The 26,297-nt window shown below is 39.7% G+C and overlaps 1 protein-coding gene across 3 annotated transcripts in view; it reads left to right on the forward strand.

The window, feature by feature from the left end:
* Positions 1–26,297, forward strand: part of TOX (thymocyte selection associated high mobility group box) — a 304,021-nt gene that overhangs the window by 105,324 nt on the left and 172,400 nt on the right. The window contains exon 1 of one of the 3 annotated variants that reach the window (XM_045181718.3): positions 320–370. The exons of the other annotated variants lie outside the window; for them this stretch is intronic. The gene's annotated coding sequence lies outside the window, so the exon portion shown is untranslated. Of the gene's footprint in view, positions 1–319; positions 371–26,297 lie in introns of those variants that run through there. 3 annotated transcript variants of the gene reach the window in all.

A 26,297-nucleotide genomic window follows, 5' to 3' on the forward strand; every position in this document is an offset into this window, starting at 1 on the left:
ATTGGTTTAATTCACCTTAAATTTCTAATTTTACAGTAGGATTCTAGGTCATTTATGCATTTTTACAATAACCACATTAAAGAAAAGAAAGATTGGTTGCGTTTTGTGGAGAGGAGGCCCGGGGTGGTGCTGAGGAGGAGGGTCTAGAGCGCCGAGGTGGCTTTAGCTGACCCAGGAACGAGTTGACTGCTAGAATCGGGCCACGATGGCATTAACATCATCCACCGTTAAATTTCTGTGTCAGACCTCAGCCTGACAGTTAGTGAATTCCTCTATGGAGCATTTTTGTCCCCGTCATGTGCAGAGCACCGGTTCCTTTAAGGAGTGGCATTGGGTTGTCTGTTGAATCACTGTTTACAAGAGAAAGCAGGTAAGTAGGCCCCAGAGTGGAGGTGGCGGGAGAGAAGCTACGATATCTGGGTTATTACTGGGTACCACGCAACGGGACCAGAGCTTTCACTTAATCTTCAAGTGAAACCCAAAAGGCAGGTGGCATTACTATTATTATTCTTATTCTCACCTTATCAATTGGGAAACGGACAGGAGGAGAGGGGAGAGGTTAAATACCCCAGTCAAAGTTCCAGACAATAAGTGATGGCTATTTTCACTCTGCAGCCCAAAGAAACAGGTTTGAAAGAAAGATATGATGAACAAATACAGATATTTCAGGACACTTGAAGAAGGATTTACTGGGTTTTATCAGCCCAGGCTGCCATGCATAGAAGGTTTAGGCTCTCTTAAAAAATACACACAAACAAAAATCCTTCTCTGTCCCTTCCCAGAGCTTTTCAATGAGAGAAGGTGTGCCGGGGGCAGTGGTTTCTGCTGGGCAACTGAGGCTGTTTTCAGCAGACTTTCTTGGTTCAGGCTGCTTCCTTGGAGGGCAGGGATCCCACAAGGCAAAGCTGTTCATTGTGCTTAGAAGATAGAATAGAAATAAATAGGATTTCCTCCAAGAGAAAGAGTTTTTGATGGATTGAAATCACATTGGTAGCAGGCTAATCCTTGGTCTCTTTGTTACCTTGGCTTTTGTTAAATAATGTCCAGCTACTACCTGTATCTTTATGTTCTTTAGATAAATTATGTGTAATTGTCAACACTGACATGTCCATGAGGCAAGTGAAAGGGGATCTAAAATACAATGTATTTGAAATTAGCTTCATGGTTTTTCCATGAGTTCTTCCTTTATCCAGGCAAACTTCTTTTCCCAGAGGTGCTGGCTTTATTTCATTTCAAAAAGCAGTGATGAGAAACACCCTTTCTTACTATCAATGATTGTTAAGCCCGTGATTCAACCATGCAAATGGGCAAACATACTGGCCACCTGGACTTTATCAGGGAGGCCAGTGGAGGTGACATGAACAACGATCCTTTGTCAAAAACCCTACCAGTCCTCTCATTTAACTTTCATTTACTTTCATTTGTTTTTAATAGGGGTGTGACTTTAGGAGAAATACACTTGCATTCCCTTAATGCATCTAATGGAGATGATAGAGTAGGCTCATTATAAAGCATTGTCAAGTACATTTTTATATTTGACCTTCGCAATAACTCCATGCCATTGGCATTATTATCCCAGTAGTGTCGGAGAGAGCTTTGAGGCCCGAGATTCAGAAAGGTTAAACGGCTGCCATAACCTCATACAATTATCAGGTTATCACAATCCCATCCTAACCTTTTGCACTATGATTACGGCAGGTAACTAAATAAAACCTTCCCAAATTTTACATTTCAGTTTTGGTTAGCTTCTTCCTTCTTCAAATTATATGCAATATTTTAATATCAGTCGCTCCCCACCCAAAATACTTTAACTATCTCTTCGAATGTTTAAATTCTTCCATGGCAGTCTTTTAAAATGTAGTAATAATAATGGTCCTAAGAATCGCTGACATCTGTGACCAGCTTTTTAAGTGTAAGGCAACTTACTACGCATTTTATTTGTACTATGGCATTTAATATTTGCAACAATCTTTTGATGAAGTACTCTCTGTCTGCTCATTTTATCCATGAGAAAACTCAGGCTTCCAGACTTTAAGTAATGAGTGCAAGTGATTTTGTTTTTGTAACGACTTACGTGGAAGAACCCAAAAGTGAATGCAGACCCAGCACAAGAGCCAGCGCTCACAAATTCTACACGATTGTGAATGTTAGAGATAAACTTTGAAGATCATTTTAAAAATCAAGAGTAATTTTGATAGAACTTCTGTATCTCTCCAATCTTCCAAATCAAACTAAAGCTCCACATTTAAAGAAAACATCCTATTTTTCTTCTGTGTTTATTCCAAATCCGGATTACAAGTTACTGGCAGCTGGTTGGAGTTCTTAATACATTTTTTATTTGCATCTTTCTTGTTTACTTCTTTTCTGTTGCTGTTACGATGCTGTACTCCCATGAGATTAAATGGCAGCAAAAGCTACAAAAATGGGAGTTGGTCACTTTTTATTTGGTTACTCTGAAATAGTGACCCATGCTTGTGGTGGAGAAGGAAAGGATCTAAAAGAAAACCCTCTACCTTTAGAGAAGTAAAGAAGAAAGAGCAGGTAGAGCGTGGGAGGTTGAAAGGGGTGGAGAGGAAAAGAGAAGACAGTACAAGATGAGAGATGAGAGTGGGTGCTCACTAAGAAATAAAAGGAAAAAAGGAAGGCAAGAATGAATAAAGGCAGGAAGGAGAGAGGAAAGAAAGGAAAGAAAAAAGGGAGGAGGGAAACAAAGATGGTAGGGAGGGAGGGAAGAAAAATTAAACAAAATTTAAGCCAAAAGCAACTGAAATCTTTCTGGCCCCACCCCTCCCTTTATGCCCCTCCCCCCAAGAAAAAGCGTTCTTTGTAGCTTTAAGTGAAGCAAACTGAATATTTGTAATGCACCAAATTCTGTCAAGCAATCAACTTACTAGTGGCCATATTTGCAGCCATCCCTACACCTGACAGGGTGATTTGCCCGTGAGATTTCCAAGGGAAATGTTGTAAGACAGCCACCATGAGAAATGTGTCCACCTTTAGGTGGCCACCACACTGAGACATTTCTCTCATTTCCATTGAATTCTGCAGAATATGACAGGTCGTTCAATGTCATGTCATCTTTAGAGCAATAATGGCTCTTGGTCACGGGGTTAAAAGTGTTTCTGTTTAGAAGGCTCCACCTTCCGATGAAGAAGCACCAATCTGGACAGGGGCCTGTCACGAGGACGCTAGTCCTTTCAAGGCTTGGGGCAGGCCCAGCAGATATAAACAAATCAGCGGCCCACAGTCCCTCTGCCAGGGCCTGGTGTGAGTTAACACAGTTTTTTTTCCTTTACTAAAAGGCAGGTTCATTCAGTGGAATTCCCACTGTTTCCTACTTATCCATTTATCCATTAACAATCTTGTCACACAGGCAGCAATTTAAACCTGTACATTTTCTTTAAGATATTTCCTTCTACCACTAAATTAGCCTCAAAGTGTGGATAATTAAACAACTTGTAAATCTCGGTACAGCATAGCCCCTCACTGAAACAAATACTTAGATAATTTAACCAGTCTTTTACCAATTGACCTGAGGAAATGAAAATCCCTCCAATTAAAGCTCCTCTCATTGGACGAAAAAGACAAAGAGTATAAAGAAATAATTTTAATCTATAAAGAAATGTGTAGTATATTCGCTCTATTTTGAACATCCAAACAATCATGAGTTCAAATTCAAATTCACTGGAAGTGAAGCAGGTAAAAGATAAGTACGTAGGAAAAATGCTAAATTGAAAGTAACTAGGATCTTTTTTAATTTTTTTTATTTTTTTTAAAAATTTATTGTTATTCAATTACAGTTGTGTGCATTTTCTCCCCATCCCTCCACCCCACCCCAGCCAATCTCACCTCCCTCCCCCACCTCCACCCTCCACCTTGATTTTGTCCATGTGTCCTTTATAGTAGCTCCTATAGACCCCTCTCCCCACTATCCCCTCCCCACTCCCCTCTGGCTATTGTTACATTGTTCTTAATTTCAATGTCTCTGGTTATATTTTGTTTGCTTTTTTCTTTTGTTGATTATGTTCCAGTTAAAGGTGTGATCCTATGGTATTTGTCCCTCACCACCTGGCTTATTTCACTTAGCATAATGCTCTCCAGTTCCATCCATGCTATCACAAAGGGTATCTTTTTAAGAAAGAAATTTTTGCCTCAATTAGGATATCAGTGGTATAGCTGAGAACCTTCGGCCTTCTTTGATAAACTTCAAAAAGGCTATTATCGCATATATTACCATTGTTACTAGCTATGTAGTTTAATATCTTTAAACAATATTTATATATGCCAGCATGTGATACAGTTTCATGGGCAGAATGATTAATCAAGTTTGCCAAAAACTGTCAGCTCCACTTTTATTGATTGATTGATCCATTGATCGATATTACCCACAGTATTCGAGAAAGAATTGGAGGAGATTCCATTGTGCTTTCAACAATAGATTTCCTTCCTTCTGAAACTGTGACTTGGTTGTAAACCCATTCATTGCATTAATCAGATATCATTATTCAGTGGTGTTCACCGATTTCTATCTCCAACTGAACGTTTCAATTCCCTTCATACTTCCTGTGAACAGGGTCCTTAATTCACACCTTTGTATGTGCTTTTGTTCTCAGACTCTGGGAACTAGTGAAGAACCAGCCCCATGTACCACATTAAAAATTACACGTGTTACCTTCTACTGAAAAGTTTGTAAACTGCCGTTGATATGTATCATTTCTCTTTTTTTTCTACCAATTTAGACATTTCCAGTAGGTTAAATTAATTTTTCAAGAAAGAATTTAATTGAACTGTGTCAAATGACAGAATATGACCAAAAAAAAGTAGCAATTGAAAAAAATTAGGACAACTCCATACTCTCCAGCAGAGCAGTGGGGATTCCTGAGCTCTCCAAGAGCATCTGGGAAGTGGTTCATTTTGTGAGCGCTGGGAGAAGGCGCGGGGCTGGAAACGCACAGTTGTCAGGCGCAGGGTGGTTTGCTCAGGGATGTCTAGCTTTTCTGAACCTCCGTAGTTCAGGATTTTGCTGCCCAGTTCCAATGTGATTCAATCCGACAGCAAGTGTGTACTAAGCTCATGCCTGCAATCAGCTGTGCCTTCTAGAGTTAGGAAGGAGGGTTCACCGAGAAGCTGGAACTTAAGCATGAGACGACACAGCTGAAATACCTGTCCTTAAGTGGAGTTGTTTTTTTTCCCTCAAAGTTATTGGTTTGATCTGGAGGGAGGCCTATGCACAAAAGTATCCCATTCATTCTGAACTTTGGTTAACTAATTGCAATTAGCTACGTAAAGTTAAGTATTTCAAGAATTAAAAGCCAGTGGTATACCTAAGCCCAAAGTTAGATACTATGTTTGAAGGAAGGTAGCTGTTATTAAGTCAATATTTAATAAATGTTACTAGAGGGTAAGATATACACACACTAGGTCCTTTGGGAGAAATATCAAGTATAGGAAAGATGACATACCTGTCATTGATAAGCTTGCAATCTTGGGCCTTTGAGAACGGGGATAGAATTACAGGACTCAGATCAAAAAGATATAAGCGTACACCTAAACACAACTTTGTCGTCTTCCCTACATCCCTTTCCTTCTTCCAGTGAAAATGGCCATCACAGTAGCACAGCGGTTACTTTGCCAAATGAGTAAGGGAATCCATGGGGCACAGTATTATTTTAAAAGCCAGCGTTAGGACCCAGTGAGTTAGTGAAACAGCATCTGGTTTTTCTGAAACTGTTACTCTTCCTCAGCAATTCCACAGTGGATGTTCCCTCATATATGTGCAAAGCACAGAGGCTTCGGAGTTATATGTAAAATGGTTTTTGATTTTTTCCCCCACTAAAGAAAAGCAGCCAGGGCACAATGAATTGAAACATGAATGTTCAGAGAACATTTGTTTTCTGACAAATGAAAGTGAAATGCATTACCTGCTTATTCAAACATTAGAAGGTCTGGAATCCATGCAAAATGTCTCCCTAAGCAAAAGCATATGACTGGGAGAGCTTTAGACAATGACTGTGCACATTTGGCAAACTGAGGCAGGGAGGGCAGCCAAAGGCTCTACCTATAAAGGTCTGACAAGCACACACCCTGGGGTGTGCTGCTTTCCTGGTAAAAAGATTTGAGGGGGAAAATGCATCGGAACTGCTAAACGAATAGCTTTAAATCCACCCAGGACAGCAGTTCCCTTTCAACAGTAGCCAAGGGGCCGTGGGCACCAGGAGGTTGGGCTTGGAGCCTCACTGCCGTACTGTGGAGAAACAGAAAAGGCACTGTGTTTCAGTTCCAAGAAGGCTGTCAATGAACACGTCTGTCATTCCAAAGCCCAGCTTGATTAGCAGGTCTTTTCTCCTTATTTTGTGCTCATTAAAAAAAAAAAAAACAGTCATAGAAATTTGGTGATTATGTTGCTGTTTATGTAGCAAATTTTACTGGAAAACTATTTAGCTATATTTTGTTGTAATAATTCTTACTTTTCCCAGATGTTAATGTTATTATTTAACAAGTGCAAAAATGTGATAAAATTTTAATTAATATGTATAGGATACCATTTGCCAGCAATTGTTAATTTATAGAAAGTATAACCTTCCTTTAAGGCCTGTTGAATATGTCTCAAATACATAATAGCTAGGTTGTAATACTTGCTGTAGTCACTTGCTATTTCTTAATCTTTATTTATTGATTTTAGAGAGAGAGAAGAAAGGAGAGAGACAAAGAGACATTGATTTGTTGTTCCACTTATTTACGCATCCATTGGTTGATTCTTCTATGTGCCCTGACTGGGGATCGAACCCACAACCTTGGCAATTGGGGATGATGCTTGTACAAACGGAGCTACCCAGCAAGGGCTGTAGTCATTTTCATTATAGAATTTTTAAAACCCACTTATGAAAGTTACATTTTCATGTTAAGATTAAACAAAATAAATTTCTGAACATTTTTAAATATTAGTATTATTTGCAAACCAAAATCAAAATATGATCACATATTCCAGGAATAGGCTACTATGCTGGATTGCTTTCAATACTGAAATAAGTGCACAAACATTGCTATTTACTATAGCCACCAAAAAGTGTTCAGTTTTATTATGCGAGCAATGATAATAACAAAAAATAACCTGACATTAATAATAATAGCCACTATTTCCCACGTTGCCTAGTGTATATGTCAGGCACTGTATTGGTATTTAGATTATCTCGCTTAGTCTTTAAAACTGCCTCAGGATTTTTTATCCCATTTTTCAGAGGAACTACCTGATTTTACCCTAGAGGTTAAATAATTTGCGTAAACTTTCATTGTTAAATAGTGGTGGGACCTGGAATCTTATACAAAGGTCATGCTCTTTCTTGATCTTATTTTAAGCCTAATAAAAAACTTCTTTTCCAGTGTATTGTAGGTCTTTAATTATTACAATGCATACCAGTACTAATGTCTATATTGCATTTTAAATATGTTTCACGTGTGGATTAATGTCATAGGTTAGTCCTTCGAATGATACCTAAAAGCTTGACATACTTCGGCAACCACAAAAATTGAGATAGTGTGTTGTGGATATTACCTCAACACACTATCGCCTCAGTGGGGAAAAGATAAAGCTACAGAAAATTGCAGTTGACTGGAATCAAACTACACTAGTTGCTTACAATTGATTGTGCGTTATTCAACCACAAAGATAAATTAGAACATGGACTACTGCAATAGAAAAGTGGTTTAGATGTCACAGAGACAGTGTGACTATTTTTATCTCTTAGTTGTAAACCATAGCTTACAGTGGCTGAAATGACATTGAACTGTTTTTCTCCTTGATGATTTACAGCCTGTATAGTGCATTTGTAAGAGCAGATGTCACATTTTATGTATTTGAAAGTGTCAACTCTGCTGACTTATGTCTGAAGATTCTGTTCTGGAATCAATAGAATGTAGTGATTTCCATTTCTTAAAAGTGATTTTCCCAACATCGTAAAAAACACGTAGTGACTACCAGTCATTAGAATGCTATGCTTAAAGTCTTATATTAGGTCTTGTACTTTCCCTACATCGCACTATTGATGATTATTTTGTGAAATCTGATTTGAATGAACAAGGAGGCTTCTAGTGAGCCGACCATGTTTGTGCTTAAACAAATTAAAAAATGTTTGCATTTCATCCTAGACATAGCTGTCCAAAGTCCAAGATGGATTGAGCAAAGGAAAATGCATCAGGGTTTTCATAATAAAAAATTATTCCCAGAAAGTCCACATATACTTTATTCATTCCATATTTCAAATTGATTTTCATTTTACCATTTAGGGTGCAGTTACTGGTAGTCCCATCTTTTAAAAAGTCAAATTTGCATTTAAATAGAAACTGTTTCAATCATTTAACATCCGAAAACCTGAACATTCATTCATTCTTTTTTTTTCCCCCATCTCTTTTATGCCTTTCACTGTTGGAAAAAACCTTGTGTTGTACTTTTCCATAATCGTCATGAATTCTGAACTTGAATAAAGACAGTAAGCTCCCTCTTCCTTGTGTCACTCATTAAAATCGTATTGCTAATAGATCTTTGTGCATAGGCCAGACTCAGGTGAGAAGAGAGTAAAAGCAACGTGTGGAAAACTTCTTGGCTGACAAGCCATGGTAGCACAAGATTTTATTCAGTTAGATTTGAAAACAATTCAATGAATATAACTTAACTCAATGTAGTAACCAAACAGGAAAAAAAGGCATTGAAAATAATAACGACATAAGTTGTCATTTTAAAAAATACTGAGATACTAAAATAATTTTTGTTATCTAATAACTAACAGTGTAATTATTTGCATGAAAGAGTGTAAATCTGTAAAAATATTTTGAAATTTGGTTTGATCTTTGTTTTTTAAGATGAATCAAAGCCATTTATTTGTTAAAGAAGATGAAAGCAAAGGTCAGTTATCAAAATGTAAATAGCTCAGAAGCCTCAAGTTAATTCAAAAACAATAACACATGGACTTAAATATAAGGAAATGAAATTTTCCTTGTCAGCATTTGTAGACATCTATGTATTTCTTTTCATTCACCTGAGACGCCATTTCCAACAATTTTAAGAACATCAAGAAATGGCTTTAGTTGACTTGAACTTGGAGTGTCTCTATTCTACCACAAAACAGCTTAACGTTCATGACTGGCTTATTCCAGGTGAGAAAGGCTATTTCATAACATTTACTTTATTGCCCATTTACTGTCGTCTTACTTATCAAACAAAAGAAAAGCACTGCCATGACCAGGATGGCTCAGCTGGTTGTGCGTCTTCCCGCAAAGCAAAAGGTCACCGGTTCGATTCCCTATTGGAGCGCGTGCCTGGGTTGCAGTTTCGGTCCTGGGTTGGAGCATGTGTGAGAAGCAACTGGTCGATGTTTCTCTCTCACATCAATGTTTCTCTCCCTCTCTTTCTCCCTCGCTTCCCCTCTCTCTAAAGATAAATAAAAATAAAATCTTAAAAAGCATTATATTTTTTATTCACTTGATAATATTACATACATATTAAATGGTTAAGACATTTTAAAATATTGGAGTTTTCATTTATTATGTGCCCCCATTTTTAAATAAAATATTCTAGTATTTTAAATTGTACCATTGTCCTTGACAATGGAGAGATATTTACATTGATAAAGGGAAAGTTGTCAAAACCCACTTATTCATGAGGCTTAATAATTCTACTATGAGTATTTTATTACTTCTCATTCCCAGTGCCTCTTAATCTGATTAGGGAGGTGTGTTTATGTGTGTGTCTTTGCAACACATATTATTTTGTCATCTGACTGGCCTTACAGCTATTTCCCAAAAAACAGACCAAAGTTACTGAAAAGAATAGTACTCTCTAATCTCTTTTTTGTTCTATTAACAGGTCCCTATCTCTAGAGGTCCATATTTTTATCATCAGACTCAGACTGCCCATTAAAACTCACATCTGAAACTTATTAGCGTCCTCGCACGATCACATAACTGAGTAAGGCACAGAATACCGCGTTCTCAATTCCATTCAGTCCTGTCAGTTCCAGTGCCATCATAACTAGTGATTGACTGCAGTGAGTTCCTGGAGTCAGTTTTCCTATTATCAGATGTTTGCCTGTTTCTGAGTGCAATTATTTAAGCTGGGAGGGGAGCTATGGGTTTGGTAGAAGTGTGGGAAATTGAACCACAAATATTTTGCAGTATTTATGTCAAGAAAACGACTAATATTGAACTAGAAAAGACAGAAACAACTGTCAGATGAGTCTTGCTGTTTCTTTGATGTATGAGCATCATAGTCTACACCTGAAAGGTTTAACCTTGAAACTCTCTCTAACACAAGGAACCTGGGAAAGTCCTTTATGTCATGTGGGAGGTGAATAAACTGAGGCAGATACAGAACGACCTTAGGTCTTGCAGATGTTTAGCCGACCCGTTTCTGCTGAGAGACTGTCACAGAGATTGTTGCTATGTCAGAGACTGCAATAATTGCCAACTGCACTAAGCTTCTATCCTAGTTCTGTTATGAGTCCATATTCTCTTTCTAGTTTACAGAATCTAGATGGATTAGTACAAGGAGAGACAGAAAGACACACCTAAATGAGATAAGAAATTTTATCTCATTTTATAATTGAATTGCCTGATTTGAATTTAGTTTCTTGAGTTATTTCAGTATTTTCCTCTGTGTCCTGAATTATTATTATGAGAGTAGTGATATGTGACAAAAAGAAAATTTCCTTTGCAGTGGCGTTGTGATCTCTTTTGTGTGTGCATGTATATTTCTGATTACTCATACACTGTCAGTATACAAATGGCAAACATTACAGAAATGTTGTCTCTCGATTTCCGTAGACAGGTACCCTAAAATGGTCAAGGAACAGTGATCCAGAGCAAGTTCCCTACTAAGTAACAATGCTGAATAATTTGAATTAAGTTAATTATACAGACCTGGAGTGGAATTAAAAGATTCTCCAGCTGAACTGAGTACAGCAGGCCCTCAAATAATATTGCTTAATTCCATGTTGTTTCATTATATCGAACGTTGACGTGGGTGAAAGAAAATATATTCCCGGCAGGGCCACTGACTGTGTGGGGTTTGCACTTTGTCCCCACGCCTGTGTGGGTTTTCTCCTGGTACCCTGGCTTCCTCCTACATCCCAAAGATGTGCATGGGAGGTTAGTTGGTGTGTCCCCATTGTGCCCATCTGGGTGAGTGTGGGTGTGAGTGGCCCAGCAATGGAAGGGCATCCGGTCTGGGGTGGGTCCTACCTTGTGCCCTGAGCTGCCGGGAGAAGCTCCCATCACCTGGGACACTGAGCTGGAATGATTGTGTTGGAAAATGATGATCTTACTTGTTTTTATTTATCTAAGTGTATGTGCATTTATTTCAGTGTTTAATATTAGAAGTGCTTTGGGTCTTTAGAAGTTTGCTGATGTTTTGTGACTATAAATATGTCTTAGGAGCTTAACTCTTGTTTATATCAATTAGCCTAGAGTCAATTTGGCTTCTTTTTATGCCATTCTGTTTAAAAATGTCAGTTTCCAAGAACCCGTTCATGATGTTAAGTGAGGACTGTATGTCTAAACAAGAAATTCTTTTACTATGGGTTAATCTAAAAGATATTTATAATGCAAAACTTTGGCTCAGTTATAAATCCAGCAGATAAGATAGTACCTCATTTCATTTTTCTATAGCATCCAGCTCATTTTCCCAATGAACTTTAAATAATATTCATGTAGTCCCTAGCACCTCCTTTATACATGCTGGGTATTCCCATAGTGTCTTCACTATAATTACTTTATTATTTCTATAGTGTATCACCATAGACATGATTTTCCTTTCTTATCACTTTCTCTTTAATATCACTTCTCCCTCGCTGCCAATCAATTTGATTTAGCTTTATTTTATAACCCCCGCAGCTATTATCTGTAAGAACTGAGTATACACATCCATTCTTTTCATTTCCTTGGTAAGATTTCCTACACTTTTACCCTGTGTATCTTTTTAGATCAAATTCTTCTTCCTATAAAGACAGGACATATTTTCAAAGCATACTCAATTGTGTGTGTGTATATATGGTATATATTTCAACTAAATATCCAGATTCATAATTTCCCTTAGTCTTTCTGTCTTGATTTCTGGGCTTGATAGCTATCCATACCTCTTTCTTTCTTCCTTTTTAAAGATTTTATTTATTTTTAGAGAGAGGGGAAGGGAAGGAGAAAGAGGGAGAGAAACATTAATGTGTGGTTGCCTCTCATGCTCCCCCGGCTGGGGACTTGGCCCACAACTCAGTCATGTGCCCCAAGTGGGAATCAAACCAGTGACCCTTTAGTTCACAGGCTGGCACTCAATCCACTGAGCCATACCAGCCAGGGTACTTCTTTCATATATATATATATATATATATGAAATATATATTCCTATATATAGCAATATATATTCTAGTATATATTGCTATATATATTCTAATATGTATAGTGTTAGATCTGGGGTGCTTTTGCCCCCAGTGATTCGCTCTGCCTGTCTTCATCACACATGGACGAGAACAGTTCGGCTGCAGAAACTCATGAATCCATCTCTTTCACACATACCCTCCATACCAGCATCCTTATCTCAAAGCGATCAAACCTCAATGTGTGTATTTTACATCAGAATTTGTCCTGGGCAGTCACTGACTCCACAGCTCCACGCCTTTTTGTACTTTCTCCTTCAGGGTCTACAGTATTTCCACAATAGGCTTGACGAGCCTTTCAATTCCTGTTTTTTGCTTTCAGAACCTTGGTCTACTTTACCTCTTAGTTTCCTTTCTCTTTTCACTTGCTATCCCATGCAGGGACTTAACTTCCTTTTTCTGGTGCTTTAATTTCTTGTCTCTTCCTGAAATTATTGACTGATGTTCCTAAGATTAAATAATTCCATCTTTATTTGTTTTGGGACATCTTCATCGGGTTCATTTTTAATGAACTGGCCACTGGGATTGTCTTTAAATTAGTTATTTTCAATCATGTCTGCGACCTCAAAAGCAAAACTATTTTGTTCTGCCTTCATGCTAGCCTGGTTACCAATGAGAGTTGCAGAAATTCTCTATAGCGATTTGAATTTAGTTTCTTTTCAGTTACTGGGAAGGCTCAGCTGCTCCTAGAGACTTAAGCCACCAAAACAAATGTTTTAATTTTAAAGCAAACATTTTGATTATAAACATGATGCCAAACAAAACATTTGGTAGCAACGGGAAGCAACAGATTGAACTAAATTAATAAAATGAATTAGTAACTGGTGATACTGGAATGTGCCCTGTTGGAAGAACTCAGGGGCTTTAGGGAATTCACGTCATTTTTCTGCACTCAGACTGTCATAGTGTTTGATATCAAGCTCAACCTTCGGAATTTCTTATTGAAACTAAGGAAACTTTCTGGATCGATTATTCCATGAACAGCACCTTGCAGGCAGTGAACTTTGGTGAAGTGACCTTTGTTGTTGGGGAACCAGACACATTTCAGTGTGCTACCAATTAATAACCAAAACATTTTTCAAACCTTGCCATGTATTTTTATTGAACCAAAGCTAATTCTCTTCCTCATATTAAATTATATTTTAACATATTCACCATTGATGATCTAACATTAATATGACCAAGATATTATATCTGATGTTATAGTATCAGCACTCATATATTAATAGTCTAAGAGTAAACAATTTCCAAGTTGATAATGCCATTATAAATTGCATGTATATTTTAAATGTATACTTTATGCAGGGTCAAAAGTAAGAACCCGTAAAATATTAGTTTGATTATCTGTTGGGTGTGACTGAACCTTTATTTTTAGACACCCTCTCTGCTTTGCATGATCTTGTCAAATAATGACCTGCAAACAGAACCTTAAGTGGAGCAGGGGCATAACTAAGTCATTGACTCTGACGTCCTTCTGACCTTGGCAGGCTGATGAATGTAGTTGTTCCAGTTGGATGGGACAGGAATCTGTGATTCTGAAGCCTTGCGGCCTAGTGAAAGTCTTCAGAAAGTGAAAGACTCATCAAAGTCATAGTCCCCAGACACCCATGCACTTAAATTGGGTCCACAGATTGTTCAACCTGAACTGTTGGTTCATGTCTTAATCCGCTGGCCTCTGGCCTGGCTTTAGTCTTGCTTGTTTCTTTTCACTAAGCAGCTCCCCTCTCAGTGGTAACTCTCAAAGCAGCCCTCCACTTATTACAATTCTGATCAAATCTGCTTGTGGATACTGACTTTTTCATGGACTCCTGCAGCTTTCAGAGTTCTACCTGTGAGTGTTTGGAGGAGAGGAGGGAAGAGCCTGTGTCTCCTTTAGGTTTATTTTGCATCAGAGATAGTCTTACCTTTGCATTTCTCTAAGGCCTCTTTCAGAGTGTGCCGACAGAGGGATCAGTCAGCCTGGTTCTGGCTACTAGTCTGAAGATGCGTGTTTCATATCGTGGTGCATTTCTAAAAATACTTAGGTAGGAAATCAACCACCACAGCTATGCGAGTTTGAAAGAGGGCTCTGCGGGCAGGTCTCCATGGCAGAGGCTGAAAGGGGCTGTCAGGTCCTAACTGCCTGAGCCTTCCGTTAAAATCCCCCAAACACCTCATCCACTCAGACTCAAGTACCATGGTCTTCTCAAAGGAAATTGGTATGACTATTTCATCATTGTCGTTTTCATTAAACAAAGAATAGTTTTCTAATGGGAGTAAATGTAGTGGTAATTTTACTCTAAAATAAATATTTTTCATTAATCTTTTTCTTAAGTAGGTATAGGAAAAGGAAACTAGCATCAAAGGACACAAAGAAATAGATTAAAGTTAAAGGAAAGGGGCATTGGTATGATTAAGTTTTTCTTTCATTATTAAATTACTTTTACTTGTTTGCTTTTTGTTGTTTTGTTGTTGTTGTTGTTATACCCCACCTTTTTCCAGGAAGGCAAATTAAAGAAAGAACGATGATTATAATCTAATATGTGTGCACAACTAGAACCTTGATGATTCTGAGATGGGAGCTGGATGCTCTTCACAAAGGAGACTCTAGGAGGGAAGACTCTTGAAACTGGACTTAAAAACTGGACTTGACCCCACCAGACCTTCCCAAGTCACTGCATACTCTCAATTTCCGCTCAGCCTCTTCATGTGGGAGAACACTGTAAGGCCTTCTTATAAAGACTAATTAAACAATACATGTAGAAAATTTGGGCCCTGAAATATATTTTATATATGCAAAGTATTTTCGGGGAAGAGTGCATTTTTTCACATTCCCCAGGACTGAAAGGAGAGTGGAAATATGCTTGTCAGAAAGAGTAAAACTGCTATAAAAATTACAATGTTCAAACTGGACGAGGAATAGATTTCCATATTTATTGAGTAAGGGGAGAACAGGCCCGGTAACGGAGGGAATACCAACTAGATGAAATGTGGCATCTGGGACAAGTAAATTAAAATGATTCCCTGCCCCAGGAAAAACCCACTAAAAACAACTGCTTTTTACTCTATCTCATTACTGAGTAAGTCACCTCGGTTTTGAAATGGCACAAAGTAATCGAAATGATATTTTACCTGTTGGTAAGGATTCATTCAAGCAAGCAGATCAGTCACGGAGGTACAAGATGCTAAAGTATATTTTCCATGATGAAAATGATGATCAGCATGGAAGAGATGGGTCTAATTTCTCTCCTCCCATTTACCATAGTTTTACAACATAAAATGAACACATTTATTTTTCTATTTTGGGGGTGATCACTTTTAAGTATATTGCATCTTCAGCCATATGTGTGATCCAGAGGAGTGAAGAGATCTTAATAAGCGGTACCTACGTCCACTATGTATTTTGACATAAATTATATAAATTACAAGCAACATATAATTCGATTTAAATTGTCAGTACTATGCATTGTGACAGTAAAAGGAAACACGATGAGTTGTTTGCAATCACTGTTTTGCTTTGCAGGGCAATGTAGTCCACTGAGTGTGTGCAGCTCACTCTCTTCAGAGAAAAATCGGAAGAAATTTGGGATCCATTAACAGCAACTCAGAGTACTCATTTGTTTTGGGAAATTGAAATAGAAAGTGTTTGCTTTGGGAAATAAATCCCTAGCCCCTGTATTATGAAGGAATTATTTATTGGTATTTAGCTTATAAAATTTAAAAAAAAATCACATTAGGGGATAAATTGGCATTAATAATAAATGCTGTACTCTTAGATCTGTACCTCCATTATTGTAACAATTACTCCTCAGGTGAAGTTTTAAAAAGTTAGTGGCAGATGACATTGATGACGATGCTATTGGTTATGAAAGATTTTAAAATTTAAGTAAGGTCTGTTTTGCCACCGTCCGGTAGGACAGACAGAGGTGTGAATGATGTGTCAGAGGTCACTGTGCGGTACACAAGATGTAGGGTGTACAACACACGGAGGGCACAGGGATGCAGGAGAGGGGCGGACTCTGAGAAAGAAGTTCACTGAAGTGGCCAGAAAGTAATAAAGAACTTTCAGCTCCGGCAGTTTTCAAGGCAGGGGCTTCATCCCACCCTGGAGAGGCCTGTTGCTCTCCCAGAGTGTTCTGTCACCACTATGGACATGAAAATCAGGGCAAAAAGGGAGAGAAACCAACAGCTTTCTCTGAAACAACTGAGTTTCAGGTCATCTCGGGAAGATTAGGAAGTAGTCTTTCAGAGGACATTTTCTTCACTCTTTTGAGAGAGAGAGAGAGAGAGAGAGAGAATAAAAACATCAGTATGAGAGAGAAACATTGATTTGTTGCCTCCAGTACATGCCCCAGAGGGGGATTGAACTCACAATCTGCTTATGTGCCCTAACTGAGGATGGAACCCATAACCTTTCTGTCCATGCTCCAACCAATTGAGCTACACGGGCCAGAGCTGATTTAATGTATGTTTTACATTGCACAGCCTTCCTACACATGCATCCTCTTATTTCTGTAACACAATTGTACCATCGAGCTGTAGAGGTTAGCAGGAAGGAATTGGCAGTCACGCCAGGAAAAAATTTCAGCATTCCAGACAATAGGACTTTTCTACTAGAAGGACTTAGAATTTGCAAGAACCCTAGGGTATTTAGTCTTTTCTAAAACTAAAACAAACAACGACAACTGAAACTTTGTGAAGCTACAATCTAAATATAGGTATATAACTTTACTAATCCTTTTCCTTAATGTAAATGGGCATGTTTGTGTGTATCTGTTATATTCACCCCCTCATTTTGCAAATTTGTTCAGATTTATCTGAATTTCCTCATCACAACAAGTGATTATACCTCTGCGCCCTTCTCTTCTCAGGGACCGCCATACCCCTAGACTGAGCTTCCTCTGGAAGTGCAAACTTCTCTGTACTAAAGCTTATACATTACCGAAAAATTAAAAGTTCACAATGGTCTCCAGGGAAGGACTGACAAAGAAAGAAGGCCGTGGCCAGTAATCCAGTCTCTTGCTTTCTGGCTAGTCTAGATTTGGCTAAGGGTTCTAGAAACTCCTGATAAATACCGACAAGAAAATTTTGTGGATGTAGGTTACAATAGGCTGTGTTCCATTTTTGAAAACTTTCCATAGTAGAACATTTCACAAAGTCTATACTTAGACCGTATATTATGCTGCCATGGCAACTGGTCACCCAGCCAAGTGGGGAATGCTGATCTCGGTATTCTAAAATGTGGTTAGATACTTTTCCCCTTAGGTCATCACAGAAGATTCTACAATAGAATTTCCCAGAAGAATTATTACAAGTACATTGAGAATGCAAATTATATGAAAAGACAAAATCATTGACTGAAGAGTAAAAGCTTGTGATCTTAGATTTAGAGGCAGATACTCAGGTTAGCTCTCCGTCCAGCCCTTGACCTGATTCAGCGGCTTGAACACTGAGTAGCAAGACTAAAATGAGATGCTCAGTCAGCCCTAGAACCCCATCTTGGTCTTACTGCTGTTGTTTCAGAAGAAACTTGGGCCTCAACATGTCTTAAACAGACTCATTATCTTTCCATGGAAAGCTTTGCTGTACTTGCACCTGTGGGTAAGAAAGACATTTCCCATCTGGCCCGAAAGTCCTAGCCTGGGCCTTAGCACATCCTGTGCTTACATGACAGGGCCCTCTTTCCACTATTCCTGGTAGAACTTCATTAATATTCACCAAAGTCAGTGAGCCTCTTGAAGAGGATGTAACCATAAGAATCTCTTGGCCACATACCTCCATCTCCCTGTATAAGATCTACCCTCAGTTAAAACAGTATATTTGCTAGACCTCTCAGATACAGAATTTCTGGAGTGCTTGCTAGAAAGTCCTTTTCTGTCAACCCCTGGAACAAAGTTGGTGACTCTTCCTGCTTTTGGTTCCAGACTGTCAGTTGAGTTCCTGCTGTCTGTCTTGGTTGCACCTCCAGGCCTCTCCCCGCCTACCTGAGCCCAGTGACCGCCGAGCCTTCCCTGACAGTGGTCCCACCTTCTCCCACGCTCCCTGTTTTCTCACTCTTTTTAACTTAGCTGTGTGGGGAGAGCCCGTGCTAACTCACATCGATGGGATCTTGTATAATGAACATATATTCCATATGCAACCAAGCTGACAACAAAGTGAAAAAATAAACACAGTCACAGGTAAAGAAAGGTAATTTCTTTACATTTCTATCACCTTCATCTTTAAACTTAAATAGGCTGGTAAAAAAAGAGAATTGAGGTAAAAAAAAAAAAATTGAGCCAATTTAATGATGAGAGTTCTATTTAGTTGACTTCAGAAAAGTCTGGTAATAAAAACGTCACAGGTTATAGTGCACAGCATAGGGCAACAGTGAATAATATCATAACAACTCTGCTGGAGCTTATGGGTGTAGAGTTACGGTGTTGTATACCTGAAACTAATGTGATGTTGTATGAAAACTACACTAAAAGAAAGAGAAAAAACTTGTGTCATGCTTAAACCTTAAAATGCAACTTTTGCTTAGTACAGAGTTCTTTGGAGCTTCCGTAAAATAATTGATTAGGATGTGAATTTTTTTTTTCATGAGAGAGAGTAACCACTATTCTCTATAGAAGGCTGATGCTAAAGATTCTTCCAGTAAGTTCAGACGAAGATGGAGTATAATTGACCCTGAATCTATGCAAGAGAAACAAGGAGTTTGCCTCCCACAGCAAAAAACAATGTACGTGTGATTTGAAAAGCAAAAATTCATTTTGAAATCTTTGGATATGAATAGTTTGTAGGCTGCCAAAACAGACAGACACCCTGTGCCAATATAAGAAAGAGAAGAATCTGTGAAATATTATGGTATTTCCAGTTTTGAAAATACTGATATATTTCTACCTATAGCGAACATTCATGTACATTGACCAAAACATGGAGACGTGATGTGGCTGCCTTCTGGGTGTCTGTCAACTCGTCAGCAACTCACCCATCAGAATTTTTTCTAGACTTGGGCCCCTGTGTTTGAGCTTCCTTCTCAGGTGCAGCCTCTGCTTGTCACTCTTCGCCTTGCTTTCATTCCTTTTCAAAAAACATCTATTTCTACAGAAACTACAGAGTTACAGCCAGCAGCATGTGTAGCAGAGACAGATAGCCTGCAGTTGCCCAGGGACTTCTCATTTTATCTTTGCACAGACCCAGCGAGGCCTGCCAGGTACAACCAGTGTAAGGAGGACCACGGCATCTCCATCCTGCCAGCAGCCCAGCCAGCGCCGAGATGCACACAGTGATACGCTGGGGCTGCTTGACAGCGTGGAGAGATTCTGTACATCATGCTGCTCCCATTGATTACAGTCTGAAAGAATATTAACCTTCCCTACGACCCCAAGATACACTCTCTCTACAAGTGTGTGTTTGTAACATCAATGTGTTACTGGAGCTTTTTAAAGATTAATTCCTTGCTAGAGATAAAACTCTCTCACAAAACAAGGGAATTTGGAGCAAGGATGAGTATTGTCAAGCATGTTTCTTTGGAACAATTTTTAAAGTCACAGATTGCACTTACGTTTCCTATTACTAGTGTGGAGAGTAATAGCCTGTTGCAGAAAATACGCTTTTTACCTAGATGTTGATGGTCGCCAAAAGCGCTGAGGACAGAATTGGTTAGATCCTGAGATGCAATCAGGACATGGTATCCTCAGTAACAATCACTCCTCCCCCAGAACTTATTGTCGTTTTTCCTTTTAATTAATCTACCGTCCATTTTGGGTTTGCCCAGACCCTGCTGGGTTTCCCTGAAGAGTGCCGTCACTCTGGAAAATCAGACTCCCTCCACTGCTTGAAGGGGCACGTGATTCACTCTCTTTTCTGGCTTGAAGGCCAATGCTTAATTTTCTTGTTAATTGTATCCTAAATGAGCAATTCTCTTCAGCTTCATTAAATAGGATAATTTGGGTTGCACAATTATCAACCATTTTTATCAGGATTACAATTTATGTTTGTCAGCTTGTTTTCCTGGCGGTCTTTACCCACCAGGAGTTGCATCGACACGTCAGCTCTAGGGCCAGCTGCTCGCGCTTGATCCTAACTGCGCACTTCCTTGCTGCCTCAGTTTGCCTCATCTGTCAAATCTTGTTTGATTTTCGTGGGGATTACTGGAAGCAATATGGTAAAGCACTCAGGAAAATGCTCAATTTTGTACGTGCTCAATAAATGTTAGATTAAACGTAAAATGAAAGTGTTTGGACAAAGGAATTGTCTTTGAGGGCCTGAGGGAAAGAAGCACCTTTTGCTCTGAAAGATAGTGCCCAGGGATGCATTTAGCTTAACTGTGGTGCACACTTCAGAGGGGATGGGTGAAAGATGGGACACCCTTACTCTGCTCTGTCGCAGACTTTGACAGGGAAGCTCCAAAAGGTCATTCATAGCTTTAGCAGTTGACAGCAAGAGCATGCAAGCCTGCATTGTACCAGGCTCGTCTTTTCTTTTTCCAAAGTCAATTTTATAATGATTGATTGATTTTAGAGAGAGGGAAGTGGGGAGAGAGATTGACTTGTTATTCCATTTATTTGTGCATGCATTGGTGGATCCTTGTATGTGCCCTTGTGCCCTTCCTGGGGATCAAACCCACAACCTTGGCATATGGGGACAACCCCCTAACCAGCTGAGCTACCTGGCCAGGGCCATGCTGGGATGTTCTGGAGGGCTTCTCTGTCTCATCCCTTACCACATCTCTGCCAGCGCACATTACTTCTGCACCGTAGAACTATGGCATTGACTGTGGAAACTGATGGTGATGTCATTCAAGTAGGGCTTATAGAGGAAATATCAGTGTGAAAGGAGAGGAGTGCTTTCTCCTCTGTTAGGTTTCTTTTCCTTCCAAGAAATAGAAACCGCTTCTGGCTTGTTTAATCAACAACAAAAATTTAGTAGGATGTTGGAGTATTCATGGAATTCAGGAATTGAAAAGCCAGGTTTGGGAAAGACAACAGAAACTCGAGCCCACCACAGCATGGTTAAAAGCATGGTCTCTAGAGCCAAACTGTGTCTCAGTTTATACCCCAGGTCTTAGCTCGCTAATTCTGTGATCACAGGCCGTTCTTTACCTACTCGGTGCCTAAGTTTCCCTGTCTGAAAAATGGAGAAAATTATTAAAAGAGGTAGTGACTGGAAGGGCTTGGGATAGTGGTGTACAGTAAGCACTGTATGAGGGCTGATTAAGTTAGAACCATGGACACCGGCACCCTCTATTCCCGCATGGACATTGGTACCCACCCTGCTGCCCCACCATGCAACACTGTCATTGCTAAGACCCAGCTCAGAAGACTGCGCATCTGGAGCAAATCAGATTGTCTGGGCCTGTGTTTGGCTTCAGGTCTGGATCATGAGGTGTGGATAGGGCTCCTGTGGGCCAATCAGCTTCTTGGGCTGGTGTCAAAGGCAATGGTGTCCTGAGTGGAGGTTATGGTTATGAGTCACCAGCCATGACATGCTTGCATCCTTCTGAGTTAAAAAAAAAAAAGAATGGTCATAAAATATTTCATTTGAAAATAGTTTATATTAATAACTAACACATTGGCAAATATAGCTAATGGGAATACACTTGCTTTTTTTCCGTAGAAATACCAAGACTCCTAAAACTCTAATATTTGAAGAGCTTGATGAGATGCAAGTGAAATAGCACATGTTCTTCGGTTAACACCAAAGGAGAAACAATTACTCAAGCAGACATGTAGCTCACAGTTAACGGGAACAAAACACTAGAGGCAAAATGTGTGAAGCTGCTGAAATGTACAAACATACCCAGTTGGCCCTTGAACAACATGAGCTGAACTGTGTGGGTCCACTTATATGCAGATTTTTTCAATAACTATTTAGTCCTTCCTCTGCATCCCTGAGTTTTGCATCCTCAGATTCAGGAACCATAGATTGAAAGCAGTGTTTTCGATCCTTGGCTAGGAATCTGTGATTCCAGAGGGCCAATTGTGTGCATTAAGCTATGTCATTTTATATTGAGCAGCCATGGATATTGGCATCTATGTAGATTTAGAACCAATCCCCCATGGACACTGAGGGGTGACTGTAGATAAGGTTTGGGCGAGTCAAAAGTTAACATGAAGGCTTTTGACTGCTTAGGAGGTTGGCGCCCCAACCCATACATTGTTCGAAGATCAATTATATACCAAATAATGGGCACATCATTGCACAAAGGATGCTCCCTTATCTCAAGGATACTCTGAAACTCAACACCCATTTGGTCTCTCTGGTGATACGGGTTTATGCTGAGAAGGGCTCCTTATTATACCATACACTAGGCTTAGCTAAAAGTTTTTATTGTCTAAGCCTTTGTAATAGTGTGTTGATCTCTACTAGGCTCTCACGGAGGAACAATTTGATTATTTCTATCCTATGTATTAAAAAACCTAGTAAGCTAGTAAAGGAGTAAATGACTTCTTCCCAGTCTTGGCATTTTTGCCCCCCTTTAGCTCTCCCTTTAGGTGCCACAGCTGCAGTCGAGACCCATCCAGACTGCTATTGTGAGACCATGAGCTCAGGTCAAGGTGTGGTTACCACTGGTCAAACGAATTTGGGGAGTGCAGCATATAATAACAACGTCATCTCACCTTGGAGGTTCCCAGTGCATACTGGCATATCGAAGACTGAGAAGTTCTGTATTAAGCTTTTTTTCTTTATCTTTTTCAAATCATGTTCCTAGCCTTTTGTTGGTCCACTGAACCCATTTTTACAGAATAACTCCTAACATCCAAAAGGCTTAGATCTGTGAGATGCAGGTTGAGGGTTGCCCATGTGGATGAACCAATAAGACTAGATCATTACTCTTTCAAACCTATCCTAGTTTCATCGTGGCTTAGCTCAGGGCTTAGCACACCTTTCCTGTAAAGGGTCAGATAGTAAGTGTTTTTGATTTTGCAGGTCAGACAGCCTGTGTCACAATCAACTATTGGATTGTACTACAAAAGCAGCTATGGCAATACATAAATAAGTGAGCATGGCTGTGTGTCCATAAAACTTTATTGATAAAAACAAGTGGCAGGTCAATTTTGGCCCATGGACATAGCTTATGGAACCCTGACTTAGAGGAATTATTTAGTATTCCAAATCTACTTTTATTCGCAAAAACCTGTATTTTCTTGGTAGCCTTCGACTCATTCTTTTGAGTTTTTATCATTGTCTCATTTCTTTACAGTTGCCTCGTTTCAGGCTTTGCTATGGTGAAATTGACACTTTAGTTCATCATTTAAAGTTCCAGGTCACTATTCATCCAATGTGTGCCTTTGCATAGTGTCTCTTCATCTAGGCTTTGCATTTACCTTCTGTTATTAATCAAACTGCACGGTAGTAACGAGCACACCTAAGCCCTGGGGGTTCAGAAGTTGTGGGTTGGGATTCCTGCATTACTTCTAACTAGTTGTGTGATTTGGGCCACGTTCTTTTCTCTGAGCCTTAATCCCCCTATCTCTCAAAGCAAGAGCTTCAGGATAGAGCAGGAGTCTCCACTAGCCCCTGGGGGTGGAGGAGCACGACTTGAGGAATGTGGATTTGCTGTCCTTTATGCCAACCTCACTTCCAGTTTACTATGATAATGTAAACCTCACCTTGAACTGACCGAGATCTTCCTGGTTAAAATATTTGCCAAAGTACCCCATAGTTGCTAAATACACGCCAACTATTTCATTAGGCACCAACTTTGGTGGCTTAGCTGTCAGGGATAATTATGCCTCTACCTGCCATTTCCCTTCAAACTGATTTAGAACAAAATGCCAATGCCCCACCCAACCTCAAATGTTGAAAGACCCTTCCAGAATTAGTATGTCACTTAATTTTGCTATTTTTTCACTATTTTCCATTGTTTCACATTTCAGTAGTTCACAGTGCCACTTCAGAACTGGTATACATCCACAGTGCATAAGAAGGCAAAATACAGGTATTTGACAGAAACACATTCAACTCCGAGTCTTGACTAAAACCCAAAAAGGTAAAAAGGGTGATGTCCTAGCACACCATTTCCCCTTAGGCGACAGCAACTGTGGTCCTGCATTTGCCTCCTGTCCTTCGGCCCCCTCACAAGGGTGAGATGAAGGTCATTGTGTGACCATCGGCGTTCCGCTACTCCATGGCCCTTAGATGCATGTGCCCCACTTGTCCTGGTCCTCAGATGACAAGGGTGGGCCTCTGGGACATTGGGGGAAGGGCTGAGCTGTCTCACTTTGAATTCTCTGTGACACAAACTTGAGGGTGACATCAGGGCTTTCCTAGGGTCACTTGGCCAGTTCAACTTCAGAGCATAGTCCCCACAGAGACTCCCAGCCTGTCCACAATTTCTCCAAAACATGTGCAAACATAGTGGCACCAAGTTCTAGGCTTCTTCAAGAAGCAGTGAAATTCAGGGAGGGGGCTTCGATTTTCAGCTTCACTCACCTTCACGTGGTAACAGCCAGGCCTCGCTCAACAGCAGGATGACACAGGAGTGAAGCCGAAGGCTGTGGGTGGGTTAGGCAGTGCTCCCTGAGTCCCTTTTTTATTAAGTCCCTTTTCTGTCTTAATACGTCTTTTCTCTCTGTACTCAAGGCAGCAAGTGAGTGTATCATTTATCGGCTAATGAGTCGTCTGACAAGATAGCCACTTTGTACCTAATTGTTCAGTTTATTTATGTATTATTGATGAGCCCAGACTTGAACTCTGCTTCCCTTAGAGGCTGTTTGATAAATCTCTTGGCTAATCCTAAAGTGCTGAATTATCTGCTAGAGCCCAATGCGTGACATTGCTTTTACTTTGTATTCCTACAGGCCCTGGATATACCTTTCAGTATCTGTGTTTAACAGTAAGAAGTAAAATGAGATATATAATTCAAATTGCTCTTTGAGTTTTTTTAAAAAAAGAAGGTATAAAACACATTTATCGAAACATTTTCTGACTCTTGAGGCTTCTACAATCTTCAGTACTTAAAGTTATTTTGAACTGTGTGGACTAAATGCCAAACTGTAACTCACTTGCTTTACTGTGGTTTCGGTTGCAACCAGTGGCCAGTAAATGAGACTGAGGATTGGGAACTACATTCTGGGTCCTTTGGTATCTTTACTAGACGCCATGGTTGAGACACTAGAGCCCAGCTCTAAACACCGTAAAAATTCCCCTGCTCTTTTCTATTCTCTCATTAGCAAAACCACTTCCCCTAAGTGTCCTCTCTGTCCTGTTTCGCCATCAGTAAATTTAAGTGACGACACTTAAGTACTATGTTTAAGTAGCGTAGTGAGGTTTTTAAATGAGCTTATTGAAGATTGAAGTGCACTGAGACTCAACCATGCCGTGTAATATCATAAGGGTTGGTATTTGAACAACAATCAGAACGCTTACATTATAGACCAGCCCTAGGCAGGTGGCTCGGTAGATTGGAGCATCATTCCATACACCAAAAGGTTGCTGGTTTGATCCCCGGTCAGGGCATATACCTAGGTCGTGGGTTCAATCCCCGGTTAGGGCATGTATAGCAGGCAACTGATCAATGTTTTTTTTCTCTCTCTCTCTTTCTCTATCTTCCCTGCTCCCTCTCTCTCTCTTCCTCTCTCTCTTCCTCCCTCTCTCTAAAATTAATGAAACATAATCTCAGGTGAGGATTAAAAAATAATAAGAGTGAAATAAAATTATAGACCAACCTAGGTGAGAGTTTTGTTCCTCACAAGATTTATAACTCTCGATGAGTCACTAGATGGCCCTTTGTGCTTTCAGATCGCTCTGCGCTCACAAGCAGAGGAAAGGAGGTTTTAAAAATGCAAGGGCTGCTTGAGAACTTCAGACACGTTCGTTCTTGCTAAGCACTCAGGGTGGGCAGTCGTCCCATAAGGCACTAGGACACGTTCACCAGTTTGCAAAAAACAACGACAAAAGAATGTATGTTCA

Source organism: Desmodus rotundus, chromosome 8, assembly GCF_022682495.2.
Source record: "Desmodus rotundus isolate HL8 chromosome 8, HLdesRot8A.1, whole genome shotgun sequence".
NCBI lineage: Eukaryota > Metazoa > Chordata > Mammalia > Chiroptera > Phyllostomidae > Desmodus > Desmodus rotundus.